This window comes from Protopterus annectens, chromosome 10.part0, assembly GCF_019279795.1.
Source record: "Protopterus annectens isolate FY-2018-M chromosome 10.part0, PAN1.0, whole genome shotgun sequence".
Classification (NCBI taxonomy): Eukaryota; Metazoa; Chordata; order Ceratodontiformes; family Protopteridae; genus Protopterus; species Protopterus annectens.
This window is the reverse complement of record NC_056744.1, coordinates 1,693,747,598-1,693,771,843: the sequence shown is the minus strand read 5'-3', so window position 1 is coordinate 1,693,771,843 and position 24,246 is coordinate 1,693,747,598. Positions and strand designations below refer to the sequence as shown.

General features: G+C 39.2%; 1 pseudogene; it reads right to left on the bottom strand.

The window, feature by feature from the left end:
• Positions 1–671: 671 nt before the first annotated feature.
• Positions 672–24,246, bottom strand: part of LOC122814432 — a 43,430-nt pseudogene continuing 19,855 nt past the window's right edge.

Here is a 24,246-nt window from a genome sequence, read left to right as displayed (position 1 = left end):
TTTTACTGACCTTCTACAGTCTCTTTCTTTTATCGCTCTTAATATGTCTGTCAGTTTTTAAACAAGCAACTCTTCCCTTAGCTCATTTTCTTCTAAACTGAGGGCACACTTTTTTGTTCTCCTTTTCCTGTGGGTATTCCATAGAAAGTTCTATAGCATCTTCCCGTAGCACTCTCTCTTTAATGTCATCCTGTGTCATACGTTACTCTGTCAGTTGGGAACTCACTGTCCTATCACTCAACAGTGACCACTTCAGAGTTGCCATGCTCCTTCCCTTACTGTCTAGCTTCAAGTGAACCTTGATACTGGTTTCCTGTGGAGGGCTCCAAAATATCTTCATATGGCATATGACCAGTTGCTTCCTGTGCCACTGATTTCTCCTTAATTTGGGTGTTCATTACTCTATCCCACTTTGGTGATTTCTGAATTAGATTTTCTACACTGAATCATTCACTTCACAGGTACTCCATAACCTCAGTTTCTGTTTATTTAACTTCTCCATTACCATGTTTTTTTTCCACTTTGTCTTCTTATTTTTTGTACTATAAAGTTTTCCATGTCCAGATTCCTTTGTGTGTATTTCTCTACAAATATCTTTGGTGTTGCTCTTTCTGTTTTGATTAGTTTTGCATAAATACTACACCATATTAAATGTCTTTTTCTTTCCCATGACCATATTTCTTCTTCAGAGGTCCTCTGATCTTCCTGTTTCTTCGTAGTTTGGGGACTCGTTCCATCATGCTGTGATTGAAGCTGTGTTAGACCTTCTAGACCAAATGTTTCACTTTACAGGCATTCCATAACTACTACTTCTATTTTTTTAACTTCTAATTTAATATTCTTCTTTTCTACATTTCTTCTTTCAGATATTTTTCTTGTGAAATTTTCCATATCTGCATGCTATTGCCTGTATTTCTCTTTGAATATGTTTGGGGCTGCCTTTTTTTTGTACTAATGAATTTGGCTTTTTACTTTGCATAAATATTACACCATATCAAATTTCTTTCTTTCCCATCTCCACATTTCTTTTTTCTTTATACTTTTCAAAAATCTCTAGGTTGTGTTTATATTTTTGCAATTACTCAGATGCCCCTTTTTCAAACAACTCAAAGTTTCTTGGTCTATGTAATGTTTTTCACAAATCTGTTATATTAGTAAACATAAATTTTATTTGAAGCTTCTGACAGTTTTTCTTGTGGAAATATTTTTCTTTCCTCTAATTTCTCTCAATCTTTTTGTATATCTTGTGCCAAGAAACACTGGGCTTTTTGCATAAAACTAACAATACACAATTTCTTTCTTATCCTCAGCAGACCACTATCATTATGGCTCTTTGTTTGTGATTGTTGTGGACAACTGCTTCTTTCTACAATAGGGGGCCCATCCTTCATCTGGGTCTGGCCCCACTGTAGAAATGTTTTCATATTTTGAGGATTCTGTACAGTCATTTTTTTCCAATCCTGGCACCAGCACACCAACCAGGATTGGGTATTTTTTATTTGGGTCTTGTAGCCATCTTTTTTAATTTTTGACCTACTTCTGTCCATGATATACACTATATAAATTACAATTTATATGTCAGTGTAATCTTGGTGAGATTTTATAAAAAAAGAAAAAAGTGTCCACCTCCTGACAGTACTCACCAAAACATGAGGATGAATTCAGTTTCAGCAATACTACTCCCCTTTGATTGCTGACTTTGCATCTCCCATGTGAGTCCTTTCATGTTTTATTAAATTACTCCTTTGTCTGAAACACTTATTGCATTCAGGACATTTATATGGTTTCACCCCTGTGTGCATCCTTTCATGTATTACTAGAGTACCACTTTGTCTGAAACACTTCTTGCATTCAGTACATTTATATGGTTTCACCCCCGTGTGTCCTTTCATGTGATATTAGAGTACTACTGTGTCTGAAACACTTGCTGCATTCAGGACATTTATATGGTCTCACCCCCATGTGAGTCTTTTCATGTTGTACTAGAACACATCTTTGTCTGAAACACTTATTGCATTCAGGACATTTATATGGTTTCTCCCCAGTGTGAACTGACAGATGAGTTTTAAGCTTACTAGCTGTTGTGAATCCCTTACTACATTCAGGACAGTTATATGGTTTCTTCATACTGTGAACTGACAGATGAGTTTTAAGCCTACTAGCTATTGCAAATCCCTTACTGCATTCAGGACATTTATATGGTTTCTCCCCAATGTGAACTGACAGATGAGTTTTAAGCTTACTAGCTGTTGTGAATCCCTTACTACATTCAGGACAGTTATATGGTTTCTCCGTACTGTGAACTGACAGATGCGTTTTAAGCCTACTAGCTATTGCGAATCCCTTACTGCATTCAGGACATTTATATGGTTTCTCTAGAATGTGATTCCTTTTATGATTCAGTAGGCCCCGCCTTAGTCTGAAATACTTACTGCATTCAGGACATTTATATGGTCTCTCCCTACTGTGAATTGACAGATGAGTTTTAAGACTACTAGCCGTTGTGAATCCCTTACTGCATTCAGGACATTTATATGGTTTCTCCCCACTGTGAACTAACAAATGAACTCTAAGGGCACGAGTTGTTGTGAAACCCTTGCTGCATTCAGCACATTTATATGGTTTCTCCAGCATGTGAGTCCTTTCATGTTGTACTAGATCCCCCCTATGTTTGAAACCCTTATTGCATTCAGGACATGCATATGGTCTCTCTCCCCTGTGAGTCCTTTCATGTTTTACTAGAGAACACATTTGTCTGAAACACTTACTGCATTCAGGACATTTATACGGTGTCTCCCCGGTGTGAATCCTTTCATGGACTACTAGTTGGAGCCTTCGTATGAAACCCATATTGCATTCAGGACATTTATATGGTTTCTCCCTACTGTGAACTAACAGATGAGCTCTAAGGTTACCAGCTCTTGTAAATCCCTTACTGCATTCAGCACATTTATAGGGTTTCTCCAGCATGTGAGTCCTTTTATGTCTTAATAGATCCCCCCTTTGTTTGAAACCATTATTGCATACATGGCATTTATATGGTCTCACCCCAGTGTGAACCCTTTCATGTATTACTAGATGGCTCCTTTGTTTGAAACACTTATTGCATTCAGGACATTTCCATGGTTTCTTTTCTTTGTGAGCTTTCTGATGTACTAATGGACTTTGCTGTACTATAGAACTTGGAGCACATTCAGAGTTCATGTTGCAGGTGTATCCTGTACAAAGCTGTGCTACAGCTGTAACAGGATGCTTGTTGGAGCCTTTCAGAGTTTGAACAGCTGTAACAGGATGCTTGTTGGAGCCCTTCAGAGTTTGAACAGAGTGCTGCAGGTTCTCTGTAGGATAACGTAATAGAGATACTCCAAGTGATGGCTGCTGATGCCTGCACATGCTCCATTCTCTGCTCCCATTGCCTATAAACAGATTAATTATTAGTTCTGTATCACAATGATGAAATACAGATTTCATTTTACTAAACAGCACACATGCATTTTCCATGTTAAATATTATGGATTTATTTTCCATTTTAATCATTTTCTGCTGCTATTAACATGATAAAAAGAGCAAAAACAATTCAGACTCATTTTATGAAAAATTAGTCTTATTTATTTATTTATTTATTTTAATTTTGTTTACAGGATGGTCCGACTGGACAAGGTCCATTTACAGCGGAGGCCCGGGGAGAAAAGCTCCAGTTACATTAGGATAACACATTACAGAAAATAAGCATCTAATACAATATGTAGGCAAAATTATCTATTGAACAAGAAATTTCTAGACGGAAGTGAAAAAGAGTAGACATTTGCAATAATATAGAAAAGCAAATTACGTATATATATATATATAGTTAGCAAAGAGCACTGTCAGATTTTAATAGGTACATGTTTTTCATGTAAAATATTTTGAGGAAATATATTTATTGGGCATGAAAAGACAGATAGAAGTTGGATGTAAAGGTAATAGATTGTGGTCTATGTGATACATGGACAGAGCCAAGAACTTGTGAGATGGGCCTTAAGTGAGTTTTTGAATAGAGTGGTGCTAGCTGCAGAAGTCACAGATGGGGGGAGATTATTCCAAGTTTTGGCTATAGTGTGTGAAAAGAGAGATTTTCCTGCTGTATTATTTGCTGAGGTAATAGTGAGGAGTGACTTGTTGGCTGAGCGGAGTGGATGATTTGGAGTGTGGTGGGTCAGTAGATGCCTTAATGCAGGAATTTTATCGGGTTGTTTTAGGATGTTATATGATAGAACAAGTTGGTGATATAGTAGCAACTGTGGCAGTTCTAGCCATTGAAGTTGTCTGAGAGGTATGCAGTGATGGGTTCTAAATGGGGTGTTTTTGGCAAACTTGGCAATTCTGTTATAACAGGACTCAAGTTTGTCTAGGTCAGATTTCCTAATGTAAGTGAGAACTTGGGCTGCATACAGTAGTGTAGATAGGAGATGGGTTTGAGCTAGGGTGACTTTAGCTTGATTAGTTAGAAAGTTCTTTTGCCTGTATAAGGAACCCATTTTTTTGTGCACCTTGTTTATAGTTTGAGAGATGTGGATGTTGAAGTGGAGGTTGTTGTCTATTTCAATGCCAAGGAGCTTGGTGTGAGGCAGGGAGAGATGATAGTACCATTGGCGGAGGAGATGGAGAAGACAGGAGTTGTTTTTGATTTGTTTGGGGTAAAAAGTAGTAGTTTGGTTTTATTAGGATTTAGGATAAGTTGTATGTTAGTTATCCATCTTTCTACTGAGGTGAAGGACTCTTGGGTGAGGTGCTGTAGGGAGGTCAGGGATGGAGCTGAGCATATAAGGGTGGAATCATCTGCATACTGGATTAGTGAGGCATGCAGGCTACTTTTGTATAGGTTATTGGTAAATATTGAGAAGAGAAGAGGTCCTAGTATGGAGCCTTGGGGTACACCAATGGTGGTTGGGAGCAGAGATGATAAAGCTCCTTGCCACTGGACAGCTTGTTGTCGTTCTGATAGGTAGCTTTTAAACCAAGCAATAGTGTTTAGGGTGAAGGCTAGGGAGGTGAGGGTATTTATTAGTATGGAGTGAGAGACCATATCAAAAGCTTTGGAAAGGTCAAGGAATATGGCTGATACGAATCTTTTGTTATTCCTGTGTTGGTTAACTAGGTCTGTGAAGGAGAGTAGGGCAGTGGTTGTACTGTGGTGAGGGCGAAAGCCATGTTGTGTGGGAGAGAGGATATTGTTTACGTTTAGGTAGTGCATGACTTGTGAGTGTATGCATTTTTCTAGTATCTTTGATAAAGGTGACAGAATAGCAATGGGTCGATAATTTGAGAAATCATAGGAGGTGCCTCCCTTATGAAGGGGAATGATATAGGAGACTTTCCACAGATGAGGGATATATGACTCCTGTATAGAGCGGTTGATAAGGATTGAGACTGGGTAGGCTATGGAGTTGGCTGCCATTTTTAGGAAATGTGCTGGTAGGCCATCTGCTGCGAGGGTGGTGGGTTTAAGTTTTAAGAGATGTTTCTTTATTGTAGAGGTTGGGATAGGTGAGAAGGTAAGAGGAGCAGAGTTGTTAGGTGCTGTAGGTATGGGTGTGTAGAAGGTAAGAGGAGCAGAGTTGTTAGGTGCTGTAGGTATGGGTGTGTAGTTATTTTTGGCTAGTTGAGTGGATAATGAGTTAATGGATTTTGTAAAATGTTGGTTGAATTTTGAGGCTATTTCGGTAGTTGTATCTGTGGAGGTTGGTGGGAGAGGGTGTGGTGTTTTTCCTGGTTTTAGTAGGGAGTTAATTGCATGCCAGAATTTTTGTGGGCTGTTGGAGTATTTGTTTTGGATGTTTAGGTAGTAGTTTTGTTTGTCTAACTTAGTTTGCTGTTTAGCCTGGTTTCTAAGATGTTGATAGTTTTGTCTAGAAAGACTAGTGTTGTTTTTCTTCCAGGTTTTCCATGCCTTATCTCTAGATTTTAATAAGGCTCTAGTGGTGTTCGAAAGCCAAGGAGCAGAGTGGACTTTAGTTCTAATAGTTCTTATGGGTGCTATATGGTCAATGACCTTAATGAAAGTATTATTAAAGTAGTCAACTGCTAGGTCTAAGTTCAGGATATGTAGAGGTTCCCAGTTACAGTTATTTAATGCAGTGTTAAAATGTAAAGGATTGACCTTGCGATCATTTCTAACTTGTCTAAAGACAGTAGGTTTGTGTATGTTAGTGCGTCTCACGAGGAGGAATGTTGGGAGATGGTCACTGAGGCTGTCTGGTAGACAACCTGTGTGGTAGTTTTGTTCTGGGTAGTTCACTAATGTCCAGTCTAATATGGATTTCTTTTGGGACTTCTTATCTATTCTTGTAGGTTCTAGAATAAGTTGAGAGAATCCATACAGGTTGATGTGGCAAGTGGGGATTTTAGAGTTGCAGGCTAGCCAATCAGTGTTTAGGTCTCCTAATAAAATAGTCTCTTGTGGTAGGTTGTCTTTTGTCCATTGTAGAATTTCTTCAATTTTAATAATGTTATTGCCTGGAGGGATGTAAGTACAGAGAATATTGACACTTTTTTTATTGTTAAGTAGTAGCATAATTCCTAAGATTTTAGCATTGTCAAATTTTGGTGGTGGGGTTGGCAGAGGTTGTATAGTAAGTGTATTTTTGTATATAATTGCAACTCCCCCTCCCTTCTTACCTATTCTATCTAGTCTCATGATGTTATATCCTGGAGGGAGAAGTTCTTCATTCTTAGTGCTGGGATTTAGCCAGGTCTCTGTTATGGTTAGTATATCAGGGGAGTAGTGGGTTATGAATGCATGTACATGAGTAATTTTGTTAGATATACTGCGAGTGTTAAGGTTTATGATGAGTAGGTCTGTTGTGTGTTTATTTGGGGGTATGATGTTGATTGGTCCTGGATTTGGGTGAATGTCACCAGAGGTAAGGAGGTATTTCTTTAGTAGTATATGACGTCTGATTGCTTGTAGCATATCTATGTAAAGTTTGTTTGGTATCTTTCTAGTGAAAGATGTTAAACAGCACTTGTTGGGTATGAGTACTATTTTGTTAATTTCAAGTAGAAAGGGGATATGGGAAGCTCTTGTGGTCTTTTGTTGGTGTGAAGGGTTGTGTTGTATGGTAGGAAGTTTGGGGTAATGAAATGTATGTGTGGGGACGTTGTGTAGGTTAGGGCAGTGAGGGTACATAGCAGGCATATAAGAAAGGAGAGCATGGTATGTGTCATTGTGTTTGGTTGATAATTTTAATTGGATGAGAGAAGGATAGGTGTTGTGTTTGGGAGGAAAGAAGATAATTAGATTCTGGGAGTGGTCAGGTGATATGGGAGGTGGGAGGAGTGAAGATGATTGGCTGTGTGGAGTGGTCAGGTGATATGGGGTTAAAATAAATCTAGATGTACTGGGGGTGGGTGGGAATTGGGGGTAGGGTAGGGGAGCGGAGTGAGCCCGCAGGGCGAACGGAGCGGGTAGAGACAAGTGAAGGAGTAGTCCAGGAAAAACAATCAGCCAAGCGCTGACTACTGAAGGTAAGTTAGGTGAGGGTAAGTACAGAGATAAGTACTTCAATGGTAGTGAAGTGTGGGAGGATAGGTAGGTGTTGACATTTAAAACTCCAGGGTGAAGTATTTGAGAGGGAGTCTATGTAAGGCAATTTTATATGGGAGCTAGTTGGTCCAGGACTAAGGAAGGAAATACTAAAGGTAAAAAGAAGGGGGCTACAATGATGGAGGTGAAAAAAGAATAGTAGGTAGTCTTCAAGGATAAATAGTGGGTAAAGGCTGCTGGCTGTTTAGGTTTGGGGCATGCTCTATAACCTCGGAAGCAGTAATTACAATTATGATCTTAACTAATAGGTTTCAGGACACCACATACTTTCTTGCTTCCTTTGGTGTGAGGAGACAGAGAAAAGAAGGCAGTATGATGAGACTGCTGGTGTTTGGAAGGGGTCCTTCCTCAACAGGTGGGTAGATTCTGGAGAGTTTGCATTAAAAGAAAATGTGTAGGTGCCTATTATTAATTAAGGCCCTGCCTGAAGACTCAGGAGGACTGCAAGCACTAGCCAACAGTAGGCAGAGTACATGGTATGTAATGCATTAGTACTACTGGAAAATGTCAGTTATCAGAGCAGGTATCAATAGCAACCCCACTAGTAACAAGAACAGATATATGATGTATGATGTAGGGCAGGTGGCAGTCACACCAAGATACAACAGTAAATATCTGCCTCATAATAATTTACATTTGCAAAGGGATAATCTCTACCTTATTAGCATAAATAGGAACTAAACCCTACACTAAACAGCAATACTAACACACTGAATAAGCATTTAACTTCACAGATTCATACAGTATTTATCAATAGAACTGAATAGTCACTAACTCATTAGTACAAATAGGTACTATATAATGGAGGAAAAAAACTCCAATGCTGACACACTAGAAGAGCATTCAAACTTCACAGCTTAATACATTCAACTGGGTCGGCTACTTGCTATTGTGCCCATTTCTAGTTTACTTAATATGAGGAGTACGCTTGCCTTCTAGGGGACTGTAGTGAATAACACAGTTGATATTAGCAGAATTAAAAAATCTATAGCAGTTCACTTTTAGCTGGCCACACGCATTGGTGAATATGCTACTGATATAGAGTTTCTTAAAAATGCTATTGACTACAAAGGGTCTTAAATTAACAGCCTTCCATAGTCAGATAATATTAGCTGGGTTCTGCATGACCTATAAAGTAAAAACATGTACAGAACCACTAGGCTTGTTTGCAATTTAAATGAACATACGCTGTTGTGCTCTAGGATTTAGCCGTTGAGTACCTAGGCAACGGTGGATTAACGGAGCTGCTAGGCTTGCTTACCATGTCTCTGTTTAAGGAACTGTTCGATATCAGCGTTTGGCCATTGTGAACTTGCTAGACGAAATTTGGAGGCCTCCGCAGTTCCACGTGGGAAGCGCTTATTACAAATAGGCGTTACACAATAGCGAAAGAACCCGTACATACAAAGCTAGCGACACAGACCACCTAAATAACAGTTTAAGCACAGTATATTGTTTTGCAGCTATACATCAGGTTAAATTAAGAAAATGCTACAGGTTACTGCTTACCGAAGTCAGAGATGCTGGGACCGCGAAACGGACAGCAGCCAGGGCAAATACCAAGATAATAAAGATGGCGTCCCAAAGGACCAAGGGTATTTATGGGATACGAGGGGATATAAGGCAGGGAGGGGTGGAGAGAAGGTGAACGCAGGTATGGCAGGGAGGGGCTGAGTAGAAAGTAAAGGCTGGTGGATGCAAATGAAGATAGAGGAGCTAGGAATTGAATAGTGTTCTATGAACAGAGGTACAAAACAGTAAATAACTAACAAAAATAATTTGCAAAAATCAATAGTTTTGAAAATATAACATACCAACCCAATCACACCTACAGGCATACCTTTCCACTTTTCCTAATATTTAAAGTCATACTGTAGTTGTACTGTAACTTTGACTCCCATAACATTGTTTAATCCTTTCTTACAAACATTTATAGCATGGGCTTTAAATACAACATTCTAGACTTCCTGGAAGACACAAAAGTGGTCCTTTTGTATTAGCACTGGTTGTCAAAGTTCAAAAAATAAATAAACTGGCAAAACGTGTGACACATGATCAAATAAGAATAGAAATACAAAGCACGTGTGCAACAATGTAACAACAATGTAACAACTGGACACGAAGTACAACGTCATTAATGTATGTAGATTACAGAGCATCGCTTACTAATACAAGTTTACACTGCTAAATTTCATTCAGCCACACGTGAAACTGCCACGCTCTTGCTGCAAAAGGATTTTCGAGGGTGGAAATGAGTAACGTACCTAATAAACTGACGCACTTGAGAAGCATATCCAGAGAAAGCACCACTGTATAACCACATTATCACAGTGGGCATTTGTGTGTTGTCACTGTTGTAGTCATGGCAACATGGAACTCCGTCCCAGGATAAGGTCTGATTTGCAGCCCAAATTTTAGAGAGGTGCACCCTTCCACCTTGGCCAGGCTGATGTCACCCTATGTACCCAACATATATCTGCACATACTTGGCATAAAGGTGACATTCAATCATAAAATCTTTGGATCCTTCATGCCTCTTCATAGATCACTGTCTATCATGATATACAATGCTGCAGAGGAATTTCCCAGAGTTATTAAAGTGAGATTGATTCTCAGTTAGAGCGTCTTCTGTGTAGCAACATGCATGAATGGGCGTTCCTTCATTGAAGGTTGTGCATTAGGCCCGGCAAGCCAGTACGTAAAAATCTACTGCCAATCATTAGCGGACCGGAGTTCCGCTGTGGCGACCCCCAACTGGGAAAAGCCGAAAGACACAAATTAAAGTGAGATCCAGAGAGTTCTAGACTTCCTAAGGAAGAAAGCAGAATAAAAAAATGAAACAAAGGAGGATGAAAGAACATGGGCACTCACCCCAGCCCTAGGTTCCTAAGACAGAGGGGACCAGGACTGCAGCAGTAACCACTTTCAAACATCTCCTGTTATCATAGCCAGCCTTAGGCATAGGCCAAACTAGGCGGCTGCCTAGGGCGCCGCCCTATCAGGGGTGCTTTTCCAGTATTTATTTGCTGTAGGTAGACCAGGATGGGTGCGCTGTGGAACCCTTTTGCCTAGGGCACCAGTTAACCTAAGGCCGTTCCTGCCTGTTATGGTCAGTTTGTTACACAACTGTACTATATTCTTCATGTGGATCACTGCAGCAGTCATAACTTCTAAGAAGTTTGTCAAAGATTATGCTATAATTATTTAGGACAGAAGGGCAGCATTCTTTCAATATAGCAGGAGCAAATAAATCACTAACCATAAAGATAATGTCCATCTGTAGTACTTAAAGGTGTGTACGGAGGACCATGTGCTGCCCTCTAAAATGTCTTGTACACAGACCCCTTTCAGGTAAGCTTTAGTGTTTGCTGGGGATCTGTTGTGTGTGTTCTGACTTTCAGTGTAAAGAACTGTTATGGATATTGTGATGAATGGTAATGCAGGAAATATCCATTTTTAACAGTCTGCTTAGACATGAAGACTTTTTTTTTTCATTACAAGCCACAAACAACTGATTTGTTTTTCTAATGTCCTTGATGTGGTCAATATAAAATCTCAGGTGCTTGTGAATGCCCATTAAGTGCAGAAATATTTCTGCCTTGTTCTAAACTATATGGAGAAATGACTGGTAGCTGGAGAGCTTAGCTTAGCTTAGACTTATTTCCATAATGACTTGTGGGACAGGAAAGAGTGGATTAGCATGCAGAGTCCACGTGTTTTTGTAAAATGCCATTAAAGGTTCCTTTTACATTAAGGCCTGGAGCTATTTGACTCTTTTGGTGAATGTGACTGCAATTAAAAGTGCAGTTATGCAAAACAAAAAGTTGCACTTAATATCACTTCAAATGTCAACAGAGTCACTTTTTCCAACATACATAAGTCCCAGGCTGGAGGCAAGTATTCTGAGGTGCAAAATGTCCTTCCGAAACTGCATGGCAGGTGGTGTGAATGTTAGGAAAGGTCTAGCAGCAGACAAGCAGAAATGGCTGAGAGGTGTACCCTCAATGAGGTGTATTCTAAACCAGATGAAAAAAGTCTGGGGAGGTACAGAAGCACCATACGTACATCCCCATTTTTATGGTACAAGTTCCTCCTTTGGCACCACAGGATAAATCGCTTACATTTCATTAATTATGATCTTCTAGGACTAGACCTCCTAGCTTTCATCATGATTTTTTTGCACCTCAGTGGAGTACATTTGCTTGAAGGCAAGTATAGACATAGGCTCCATGCTTTTATATTCAGGGGGGACAGAACACATACACACTTATCAGAAAGCTGGCATCCTGTGGCAACAGAAATCTCTTCCATGACAGCAGGTAGGAGAATCCAGTGCTTCCTAGCCAGAAAGGAAAGTTACTATAATTTCTGGCCTCTTCTGCTTAATCTTTTGAATGACCCCAGGAAGTAAGGGAACATGAGGGAAAGCATACTGATACAGGCCTCTCAAATTCTGGGAGCATATGTTCACTGCCCAAGTTTGACTGTAAGGTACTCTGAAACACACTGTTTTCAGGCGTTTTCTAAGAGAAGTAAACATCTCAGGAATACCTCATTTGTTAGCAGTTTCTAGGAATGTACCTCTGTGTGGCAACCACTTGTGTGAGCCTGCAGAAGTCCCACTCAGCTCATCCATTTTCCTGTGAGGGTATGTCGGTAGCTGTTAGGATAAACTTGTACTACATAGCTGATCCTAGGCCTGTATATCCAACTTACTCACCTACACACACAGTAGGAGTGAGTTCCTCCATGTTTATGTACTACATCACTGTGGTTTTATCTATAACCACCTTCAAAGTGCCTGACACAGAGTGTTTTCAGCACTCTCACAGCATAAATGTCTACTAACATTTCTTTTATATTCATGTGCATTTTCCTTTTCTTAAGAGTTCCATGTGTCCTGCACATTTAGGTCTAAGGTGAGAATACCCCAGGCCTTGTCCTATTTAACCATGGTTTGGGTTTGGTTGTGACCTGGTCATTTAAAGGGCATCCATTTTTTTTTCATCTAGTTCACCCACCAAACTAATTCCCTATTCACACAAAACACTACCAGAGTTTTTTTTTTTTTTTTGGTAAGGGTTCCAACTACTGACCTTAAAAATTCCTTAGAAGCCACATAATTCCCTCATGTGAAATCTGGCTGGAGGAGCCACATGGATAGCTGAAGTCACATGACCTAGAATCTCAACAGTTTGTCTGGCACACTACTTTATTAAGGCTGTCACATTTTTGAAGAAGAAAGTTACAGCCTCATTTTCTAGGTTGGGAAAATGGCCCTGCAAGGATTCATGTTGTGTAGTGGCCACAGAAATAGTCTTCTGAACAGGACTCAGAATGGACTTTAGGTGATTGAGAGTGAAACATGTGCTGTAAACTCTGCTTTTATACATTCTGTAATATAGCCTGCTTTGCAGCTTTTACTGGTACATTGTTTTAATTGTTATTATCACCTTAAATATAAAAATCAAGAGATTAAGGAATATATTAAAACCAGTGTAGAAAATGTGTCACCTTACAAATCAGACAACTATGTTCATGTGCAATGCGTTTCCACTACTGATGGGAAAAAGAGGGGAATGGAATCAGGGATACAGAACTGCAAGTAAGGGGTTAATGGGGATTTCTGAAATATATATTTTTTTGTTTTTAACATGATAAAGTCCCCACATGGATAGGTCCCACGTTTGCACACCAATTTCAGAGAGCATAACCGCATGCAGCTACTTGAAAAGAAACACTCTGAGAGAATTCGTACAGTTTATCCTTTGCCTGCTGATTATGTGAAACAAAAATGGGACGATGTTTTTTTTCTGCACATGAGAAAACCTTGAAGTATGAAACATACAAGGAGGGATCACATAGACTAGATAAAAAAAAAATGTTAAAAGAACACTGAACTTTTCACCCACGAGGGCAGACACTTAATTCTTAGTGATGACTGTTTAGGGTCTTATTTCTCTTATACCGTCCACGTTTAAATAATGAGAATAATAATAATAATGTGGCATCTTGCTGACACTGCAAATAAGTGGTTTGGTGCTTTGTCCACGCTTACCTATACAGAAGGCTAGGTATACACACAGGTGCTGGGGGAACAATCTGAGGCCCAGCATAGTAAAATGGAAGTCAACCATCAGCTACAGACACATTCATTTCAGTGGGAGGGTAAGTTCGGGGATTATCAAGGTGAGCTGAACTAGAGAAGCACACCCACATACAATCGTTTTTTTTCTGATGTTGGTCAATTGTTGGAAATGAAAATGCATTAAATAAAGCTGTGAAGTACAATACAGGTGTGTACATCTATGTCACATCTGGAAAATAAAACAAGAATATACACACATCTGTTCTGAAAACAAAAAATAAACACACACTTAAAGCAAGTAAAGAATGAAAAAAAAAACAACACACAAATCTTTATATAACAGAGACAAAGGACTTCATGTAAACATGAAGCTTAGTTCTGTAGGTATACATTACGTATGACAGTGCATTGAAAACAATATTAACAGTACAAGCAAGTAACAGAGAAGAAAAAGTATGGCAAAGCAGTTTAGGTCTGTAAGGAATGAATAATAAATCTGCACATAGCTCTGTACAGAACATTAAAATGAAGCCATCTGGATAGGACCACTTTTTGTGGATAATGCTAGAACTTCACAAAATGATCTAATGACAGTTATTCACTGATTATTATTGCTGAGTTCATATGCCATGCAGTAAGATCAGTAATTTCACTCTGATCATCAATACTATTCTTGTGTGTATTTTCCATCAGGGAGCATGTACACTATGGTACCAGCATCTTCGGGATCCCTTGGTCAGGAGATGACACCACCTACTTTTACACTGTAGGGGTTCCCTGATTGTGGATTTATTTATGTAAACTGAGTACCTGTCGGACTAGTGACGTTCATCAGATTTTAATGCCTTTTCAAGAACTAAACGAAGAATAAACAATCTATGAAAACAGACACTAATTATTTAGATGAGAGGAAAATTACATTTGCTAGTTTAATACCCAGTTCTTTATCTGTTTCTGATATTTAGGCACTTTACTTGTTCGTGATCCATATTTACAGAAAATGAGTGGTGGAACTGAGAGGCAAGGACATTTACAGAAATGAATCAATACTTAAAGAGACTGTGTTTAAAATGTTTGCAGTAACCCATAATGAATATGCTATAAAACAACACATAATATATACTTTAAGGTCATTCAGGGTACAACGGGTACAACAGTGACAGGTTCTGTTGGTATTAGATGTAATAACTGAAATGTTTGCTCCTTCCCCCTTTTTAGCACTTTCTACCTTGGCAGTCTTGATGAAAAGCACAATCATGACTGTCATCCAGGTATCCAGTAAAGAGTCTATTCTTAAGTAATTTCTGTTCCCATGCATGTCTGGTAGTCCTTCGAAGATGGGCATGCAATGGGTATAAGAGCTGTAACTTAATGTGCATCTGATAAAAACCCACAGATGACCCCTGCCCCAGGCACAGATGCGTCTATAATGCTTCCCAGTATGTACCTGTCAATTTTAGCAGAATGCTGCCTCATCAAGCAAGATATGCGAGGAGGGGCAGCTTTTTCATTCCCCACCCTTCCCAGTGGATTTCTCCAATGTTCTGTCTGCTGTTCATTCCCAGACCATTTCAGCTGTAGTGAGGGATTTATCATATCTGCATCTCAGAATCAACACATGAACTCATATAGTTTGGAAATGCCTAAAACTTTTACTGTCATGGAAAGTACAGTTGTGTACACTTACCATAAATGTAGATGTTCGAGTGTCTTCACTGTTGCAGTCATGACTGTAGGGTTCTCCCCTGCCGGCAGGCAGTCCTCAGTCGGCCAGAATCCCAAAGTCTGGGTCCGGCGTCGGCTGCTCAGACATGCTCCCTGACGTCAGAGCGCCAGGAGTACAAAGCTGACAGCCGACGCCATGTTCTCCAGTTTTTCTTGCCCCAGATGTCAGGAGTTCCAAAATGAGTAAGATCCCATACCCTTTGCAAATACACCTCAAAAGAAGGGTGAAGAAGGTCACCACAGAAAAGAAAACATAAGAGGGGACAGGAGGGAGGGAAACCCAGACTGCAACAGTGAAGACACTCGAACATCTACATTTATGGTAAGTGTACACAACTGTACTATGTTTATCGTGTTTCACTGTTGCAGTCATGACTGTAGGGTTGAATCCCAAAGCAGAATAAAAGGGAGGAGGTCAAAGTAGAGGGGGCAGCTAAAAGGCCCTGCAAGACAGCAGAAGCAAAGCCTGCCCTAGACTTAGAGTAGAGAGGTAGATTGTAGTGCTTGGAAAAAGTATGCACTGAACTCCAAGTTGCAGCCTCCAAAATGTCTTTGGTAGGAACTCCCCTGAGGAAGGCAGCTGAAGTGGCAGCAGCTCTGGTAGAGTGAGTCCTTATACTCCCTGGGATTTGCTTTCCATGGTGTGAATAGCAAAATCTGATTCCATGAGCAATCCATTTAGAAATGGTCTGTTTTGAAATGGCTTTACCTTGGGAACTTGAAGCATAAGAAACAAATGATTGCTCTGATTTTCTGATGTCCTTGGTTCTGTCCAGGTAAAAACGTAGTTGTCTGTGTACATCCAAGGAATGTAAGATCCTTTCCCCCTTATTTTGAGGACTGGGGAAAAAGTTGGCAAGTGAATAGTTTGATTTAAAGCCACTTTGGAAACCACCTTAGGCATGAAAGTAGGATTAGTCCTTAAAGACACCCTGTCTTGATGAAAAATAATATAAGGTTCCACAGCCATGAGAGCTTGCAACTCCGAAACTCTCCTGGCAGAGGTAAGAGCTAACAGGATGGCTGTCTTCCAAGATAAAAACTTGATATCAGATGGGGCAGCAGGCTCAAAAGGAGGTAAGGTGAGTTTTTCCAAAACATAGTTGAGATCCCAAGCAGGAATGGGTGGAGATCTAGGGGGCCTTAAGTTCTTAGCTCCTCTGAGAAACTGTCTCATGAGCTGATGGGAAAAAATTGGAGAGTCTGTATAATAATGAGCAGAAATAGCAGAGGCATGGATCTTTATGGAAGAGAAAGAGAGACCCTTATGTAAGAGGTCTGTCAGGTAAAGTAAAATGAGAGGAATGTTAGAAATAAGAGGATCAGAATCCTGAGCCTGCATCCAGGAGCAAAATCTTTTCCATTTTCCTGCATAAGATTTTCTAGTGCTAGGACGCCTAGCTTCTAAAATGACATCTATAACCTGCTTGGGTAGGAGAGAATGAATCAAAGACCCTGGATTAACCAGGCCACCAGGCTTAGAGTTTTGACATGGGAGTGCAGAACCTGACCCTGGTGTTGGGACAGAAGGTTCGGAGTCTGTAGTAATACCCAAGGGGGCTCCAGACAAAGGTTTTTCAGTGTTGGGTACCAAAACTATCGAGGCCAATTTGGGGCCAGCAAAATTATCATCTTGGGCTTGTCCTGTTTGATCTTTAACAACACCCATGGAAGAAGAGGTAGAGACGGGAAGGCATACCCAGAGAGGTTTCTCCAACTGAATAATAGTGCATCCACTTTCCAAGCTAGTTCGTGGAATGTCCTGGTGCAAAAAATCTGTAGTTGAGGATTGAGGTGGGATGCAAAGAGGTCTATGTGAGGACATCCCCAGACTGCTGTAATCATCCTGAATATTTTGGTGTCCAGCATCCATTCGTGTGGGTCTGACAGGTTTCTGCTCAGACCGTCTGCCAGGCAGTTTTGCTTCCCTGGTAGAAAATGTGCTTGAAGGTCCAGTTTGCAAGCTAGAGCTGTGTTCCATAGATTCATGGCTAGTCTGCAAAGGGGATAGGAATGAGATCCCCCTTGCTTGTTTATGTACCACATAACTGTGGTGTTGTCTGTCCGTATCAGTAGCTGTCCTGGTTGTAGAAGATTCCTGAGAGCCCAAAGCGCGTTCTGAATGGCTAACATTTCCTTTAAATTGATATGCAGGTGCTTCTGATCCTTTGTCCAAAGGCCCTGCAGACAGTTGCCCTGAAAATGGGCTCCCCATGCATAATCTGAAGCATCCGTGGTTAGTATCTGAGTGGCTGGAGGCAGACTGAAAGGTTTTCCTATGTTTAGAGTACATGCCTTGGACCACCAAAGGAATTCCTTTTGAAGACAAGGCAGGACTGTGATCTGTATGTCTAAACTGTGGCAATGCTGAGACCATACACTTTTTAGATACCACTGCATTTTCCTCATATGAAGTCTTGCATATGGTACGAGAAGGATGCAGGAGGCCATGTAACCCAAAGCCTGCAGGAATTTCCTTGCATATAGCGGAGTTAAAGTTGCCAAGGTTTTGAAAGTTGAAGCCAGCTGTAATTGTTTTTCGGATGTCAGAAATGCCATCTGGGTTGTTGTGTTTAGAAGAGCACCCAGAAAGGTTATCTGTTGTGAGGGTATCAAATTTGACTTTTTTATGTTTACAGTGAATCCCAGAAACTTGAGAAGATTATGAACAAATTCTAGATGCTGGAGTAAGACATCCTTGCTGTCTGCCTGAATAAGACAGTTGTCCAGATAAGGGTAAATTTGAATTCCCTTGAGTCTGCAATAAGCTACTACTGGAGCCAGGCATTTGGTGAAGACCCTGCAGTAGACAATCCAAAGGGCCCCAGGTGGCGGGGGGGAATTTGTAAATTTTTTAAAAAATTTCCCATTTTTTTTTTTTTTTTTTTTTTTTTTTTGTTTTATTATTTTTCTTTTTTTATTTTTTTTTTTTTTTTTTTTTTTTTTTTTTTTTTTTTTTTTTTTTTTTTTTTTTTTTGTATTTTTTTTTTTTTTTTTTTTTTTTTTTTTTTTTTTTTTTTTTTTTTTTTTTTTTTATTTTTTTTTTTTTTTTTTTTTTTTTTTTTTTTTTTTTTTTTTTTTTTTTTTTTTTTTTTTTTTTTTTTTTTTTTTTTTTTTTTTTTTTTTTTTTTTTTTTTTTTAAAAAAAAAAAAAAAAAAAAAAAAAAAAAAAAAAAAAAAAAAAAAAAAAAAAAAAAAAAAAAAAAAAAAAAAAAAAAAAAAAAAAAAAAAAAAAAAAAAAAAAAAAAAAAAAAAAAAAAAAAAAAAAAAAAAAAAAAAAAAAAAAAAAAAAAAAAAAAAAAAAAAAAAAAAAAAAAACAAAAAATAATACATAAAAAAAAACAAAAAAAAAAAAAAAAAAAAAATAAAAGAAAAAAAAAAAAAAAAAAAAAAAAAAAAAAAAAATAAAAAAAAAAAAAAAAAATAAAAAAATAAAAAAAAAAAAAAAAAAAAAAAATTTTGCCAAATTTTTTTTTGATCTCAGGTTGGATGCATATTTAAACTGTAAATGTTTGGGTGTTTCGAATTTCCAAAAGTGGCACACTGAAAGGCCTGCAAAAAAGAGAACCAAATCATGGCTATGAATAAATCCCCAAACCCCTGTCCTAAAAAAATGGTTCAGTGAGATTTGATAAACAATTTAAACTGTGACTTTCCCAAATTAAAGTCAAAAAACCCCTTGACACTTTTGGGGGGGCAATAAATTTAAACCCTGTCTTTACAAACGGGCTAGTTGACTTGTGTATGGCAGAATTAGGACAATCCATGCTGCAAGAAGTAAACCATGCCATCAATGTTTAAACAGATGATGATGTGGCACACGAACATTTAAATGCTCTGGAAACACCTTAGGGGGTTCTTCCCATCCCCAAAAGTTTATGAAAAAATAATACCAGGTGCCAAAAGAGGTACACTATGTCAAAGTTAACTTATTAAATAAGGATTTTCAAGGAATTAAGAATTCATTGTACTCTTTATGGGTGTGATGGGGCTTGACCTATGGAGGTTTTTTGCCTTTGTGTGGATATCCTGAAGAGTCAGTAGTTGTTTTCATACGGGAGATCACCACTTGGCCACATCGGGTATGCCACTACCATTGCCCCGGGACACGGTAAATCCATTTGGCAAGGGGGGATCTACTTTAAAAGGGGTTTATTTTTGATTCAAAAACCCCCCTGTTTTTTTTAACTCAAGGTTTCCATGTTGTGGCACCAATCCCTTGGTGCATCTGTTTATTAACAATATTCATTGGGAGCATTGACTGCCCAAACTGTATCCCCAGACAACGGTTTGGACACAGGATGTGAGTTATTCTTGAATCTTGATTTAAATAAAGACGGGAAAAGGGGCCCTAACAGACACCCCCAAATTCCTGACTTGTCAAGAAAGATTAGGTCATTTCCATTTAACATAATTTTTATTTTTTTTGCGGGTTTTTTACCAGGATAGTCACGGGAAAGTGCCCCCATTTTAAGGGATCCTGGGGAAAAATAAAAAAGGGTTACAATGGTTTTACACCCTTTTTAAAATATTTACAAAAATTTAAATTAGAGGGGTTTTAAAACAATTTTGGAAAAATGGGGCCTTTACAGAAAGCGGGCACAAAAGGAAAATTTCAATTAATAAGTAAGGCAATAATAATTTGAAGTTTGAAACAGACAATGTAATTTTTTTTTTTTAGGGATAAGAAAGTCCTAGTGGAGGGAAGGAGAGATAGTAGTAAATCATAAGGTGTGACTGGTTATGGGATAAAATATGAAATGGGAGATGACTTTCCCATGGGAACAGTATGAAGGATGGGTGCAAGCATTCCCACGGGGATGGGTATAATTGAAGGGGGTCGGACTTTCCCATGGGATACAGATATGAAGGATGGGTGCAGGGGCATTCCCACTGGGATATAGATATAAGGGAGGGGTGCAGGACATTATGGGTGTGTTTGAAGGGGGGTGCAGGAGACCCCCCTTTAGTGAAAAGGGGAGGGTCGGGAGTTCCCACGGGATAGTAATTGAAGGTGGGTGCAACATTCCCCGGGAAGTAATACAAGGATGGGTGAGGACATTCCCAGGGGGTTTATTTTTAAAGAAAATTTTTGGGAAAAAGGAGGGGTGGGACACCCCCTGGGAAAAAAATGAGATAAAATTTTTGAATGTAATGGTTGAAGGTGGAAAACAGGAGGGGGGGATTCCCGAGTCGGGGCAAAGGTAGGAGATTTTTACCAGAAGATTTGGTTTATCAATTTATTAATTTGGTTGTTAACAAGTATTTTCTGGGAAGGGTGAAATTTAAATGCTGGGGAGAAAAGGGGTCAAAAAGGTTTAACAAAGGTTTAATTTTTAATTCAAGATTTTAATTTAGGGGAAGACATTGGGTAGAAATTTTGTGGTAAAAATTTTAGAATTTTTGGTAAAGGTAAATTTTTTTTAAAGGGGAAGAGGATTTAGTTAAGGGTTTTGAAGAGGGGGAAGGAATGGGGAGAGATGATTTTAGTGGGGGGGAAGGAGGTTTGCCCCATATAGATCCTAGTTTTTGTTTTTTTTTTAATTTTTGGGGAAATGTAGATTGAAGGATGGACTTTTAAACACCCATAATTTAGATTGGACAAATTCCAGGGATGGTTATTGGGTTAAAATTTAGGATTAGATTGAAGGAGGGTTTTTGGGGGGAAAATCCATTGGTTTTTTTTTAGGGGATTGAAGAAGGTGGACTTTCCCATGTTAGTGAAAAGGAAGGTTTTGTGAATTTTTTTCACTGGGAAGGATGTGGCAGAACAATGATATTTAAATATGAAGGATTGCGGAGAATGGGATAGAGTTGTGGAAACTTTATGAATATATTAAATCAGGGAAGTAGGGAGTGGGAACTCCATTGGGGTTTTTTAAAAGAGAGGAGGGTTTTTATTTATGTTGAATTAGATGGGAGTGGGAAAACCAGGCGTGAGGAAGGGAAAAGGAGTTAGAGAGTTTGGTTAGAAAAATTTGTGGAAGATAGTTCAAAGGTTTAAAGTGGGGGTAGAAAAATTGCCCAGAGCCCCAGGTTTTACCGTTTCAGGAAGGAGAGGAGGGTGAAAGTCAGCCATTAAACCCATGGAATTGGGGTTTAGAGATTTTTGCTGGGTAAATGGGAGTGTAATGGATGTTTTTAGAAGTTTAGAGATGGGTTAAGATAGAGGGGAAGTTTGTAAATTGTTTTATTGATTTTGTAAGGTATGATGTGCCTTTTTAAAAATTTTGATGTTTTTAAAAGGGGTTGATTAGATTGATGGGGTATCAATTTCACAGTACTGGGAATTGAAAAATTCCGGGGGGATTGGGCTGGTTTAAATTTTGTAGAAGTTTTTAGTAATTTGGTTGGTTTTAGGAAAATTGGGAAGGGGATAAATAAGGGGAAGGGGTAGAGAGATGGAAGTGAAGGGAAGGTTTTGGAACAGAGATGGGAAATGGGGGATGGATATCTGGAGAATGGATGAGTTTGGAATGGAATTATAAAAGGAGGAATTGTGAGCAAAGTCGTTGGGGATTGGGGAGGGTGGGGTTTATTTTCCCGGACTGATAAGGGTAGAAACCCCAGCCCTTTGAGGGGTTTTTTTTATTATTTTTTGGAGTTTGGAGAAAAGTTTTGGATCAGCAGTAATGAGCTTTTTACTTTTTTTCGAGTGTTTTAATTTTGGGGGGAGGGGATTTATTTTTATGGTAAAAGCCCAGATTTGTTTTGTCTATAGCTTTTAGGGTATTTTTGGTTAGAGGGGTGGTTTTAGTTTTATTTTTTAGACTTAGTGGAGAGGGTGATCTAAATTTGGGTTTGAGTTGAAGGGTTAAGATACTAGGGTAGATTTTTAAAACTTTCCAGAATTGTTTTGAGGGCAAAAAAGCTTGGTTAAATTTTTTTTTCGGAGGGTTATTGTTTTGTGCGAGTAAAGGGTTGGGATTTGTGTGAAAGGGGGAGGTGATAAAAGGATTTGGAAGTGTGATGTCGAGAAGAATGGGGGTGAGAGACTAAAAAGTTGAATGTGTAGTAAGTTTTAGAGGGGGGGTTGTGGGTTAATTTTGAGAATTGAAAGGTTAGATCCCTTTGACCAGTGTTATACTGTGGTTGGTGTTTTGCCCACGCTGAGCTTAATAATCCTAGTGTGGATTTATGAAAGGTTTGGTAAACCCGGGATGCTGTGTCTCATACTGTAATGACCTTTTAAGTATCCAACAGAAAAAACAGACAGGAATGAATTAAAATCACACTTCTGTTTACACCGTATTCTTTACCCATAAAAAACCCTGGTTAAAGTGGAGAGTCAGGATGCGTCTATACATGCATGCATCAGGTGCTGTCCCCCCTATTCAGATGGCTGCATGTTGCTATACACCCTTCTATAGGAACATAGTCCATTTGAAGGGTGTGTTGAAGTGTATATCCAACCGTGTCAGGTAAGTTTACATTCCGAGTCATACTACACGCAATTTGTGATGTTGTCACGACCCACTGATTCTGTGTGATAAGCCAAGATGAATGTAGGTGAGACAGTGCATACTGCCTATCTTAATCTGGCCTGGGGTTTAGACATAATCACTCTACTTAGCGATCACTGAGAAACTCTCCCAGCTGGGATTATCCCATTCATCACCATACGGTGAACCAATTGGCTCACTGACAGAACACATACTGTGAAAATTGATTAATCAACCTCTACCAGTAGATCTGTCACCACTGGCATACCCCAAGGATCTGCGTTGGGTCCTTTACTGTTTGAAATATATTTCTCAACAGTCTAGGTTAAAGTATAAGGCCTTTTACTTTCCAAGGTTGTTGATTTTAGCATATTGGGTGCAATCACCAAGTCCACCAATAATGTTAACATACTACAGGAGGGGCTAACATACAAATGATTGGTGCCAAAGCCACACAGTCTACAAATAAATGCAAAATTTGTCATTATTTTGTCCTTCTGCAAAGTGGAATTCCACACTAATTGCAACACTGACAACACTCCCCCTATGCTGAAACCCAGTGGTGCAAGACCATAGAACACACGTAGATATCAATTTGAACTTTGACCATCAAGTGTCCACGGTGGTATGGAAAGGCTACACCATGCACCTCATAAGTCAGACCATCATATCCAGATCAGAGGATGACATAACACTACATTTGAACCTCATCAGAGCACTAATACAGTATAATGCTCCCTTTTGCACATACCACACCAGACACCTACAGTAGCTGGAGAGACCATAGGGGTCTTCACCAAGAAACTGCAGGACTTACAGACCATGCTATAAGTATTTGGTTAGACGAAAAGACCTGTCACTGTAACCTGCATCATATAGGATGAATGACTTGTGCCTGGCCTACAAGCCAGTCTCCAACTCTGCTCAGATGGGAATACTGCACATCCACAAATTAGCTATAGCTGATGACATCAGCAGAGTCTGTTGAGAGGAATATTTTAATAGCAGTGTCCCACATGCTGGTGTAAAGTACTCTCTAATGCCAAGCAAGTGCAAAAATGTGCATGCATCCCAGTTGGCTGCAGTGAGGACAGAACCCCTACCAAAGTACATTGACTGCAGAACTCTGTATTTAAGGCAAGCACCATACCTCAAGCCTGACTTGGAGAGAGTCAGACAGTACTTGATAAGTGAGGACATCAGCAGTGTCTGGTGGGGAGAAAATGGTAAAAGCAGTGTGTCACATGCTGGTGTAACATGCTCTCTCTAATGTCGAGCAAGTTCACACACGTGCACATGTGTCTGCACACAAGCTGACTGCAGGGGGAATATAACCCCTACCTAATTACACAGACTACAGAACTCAGCACTATGGCACAAGTCTGACTTTTACAAGGCTGCAGGACA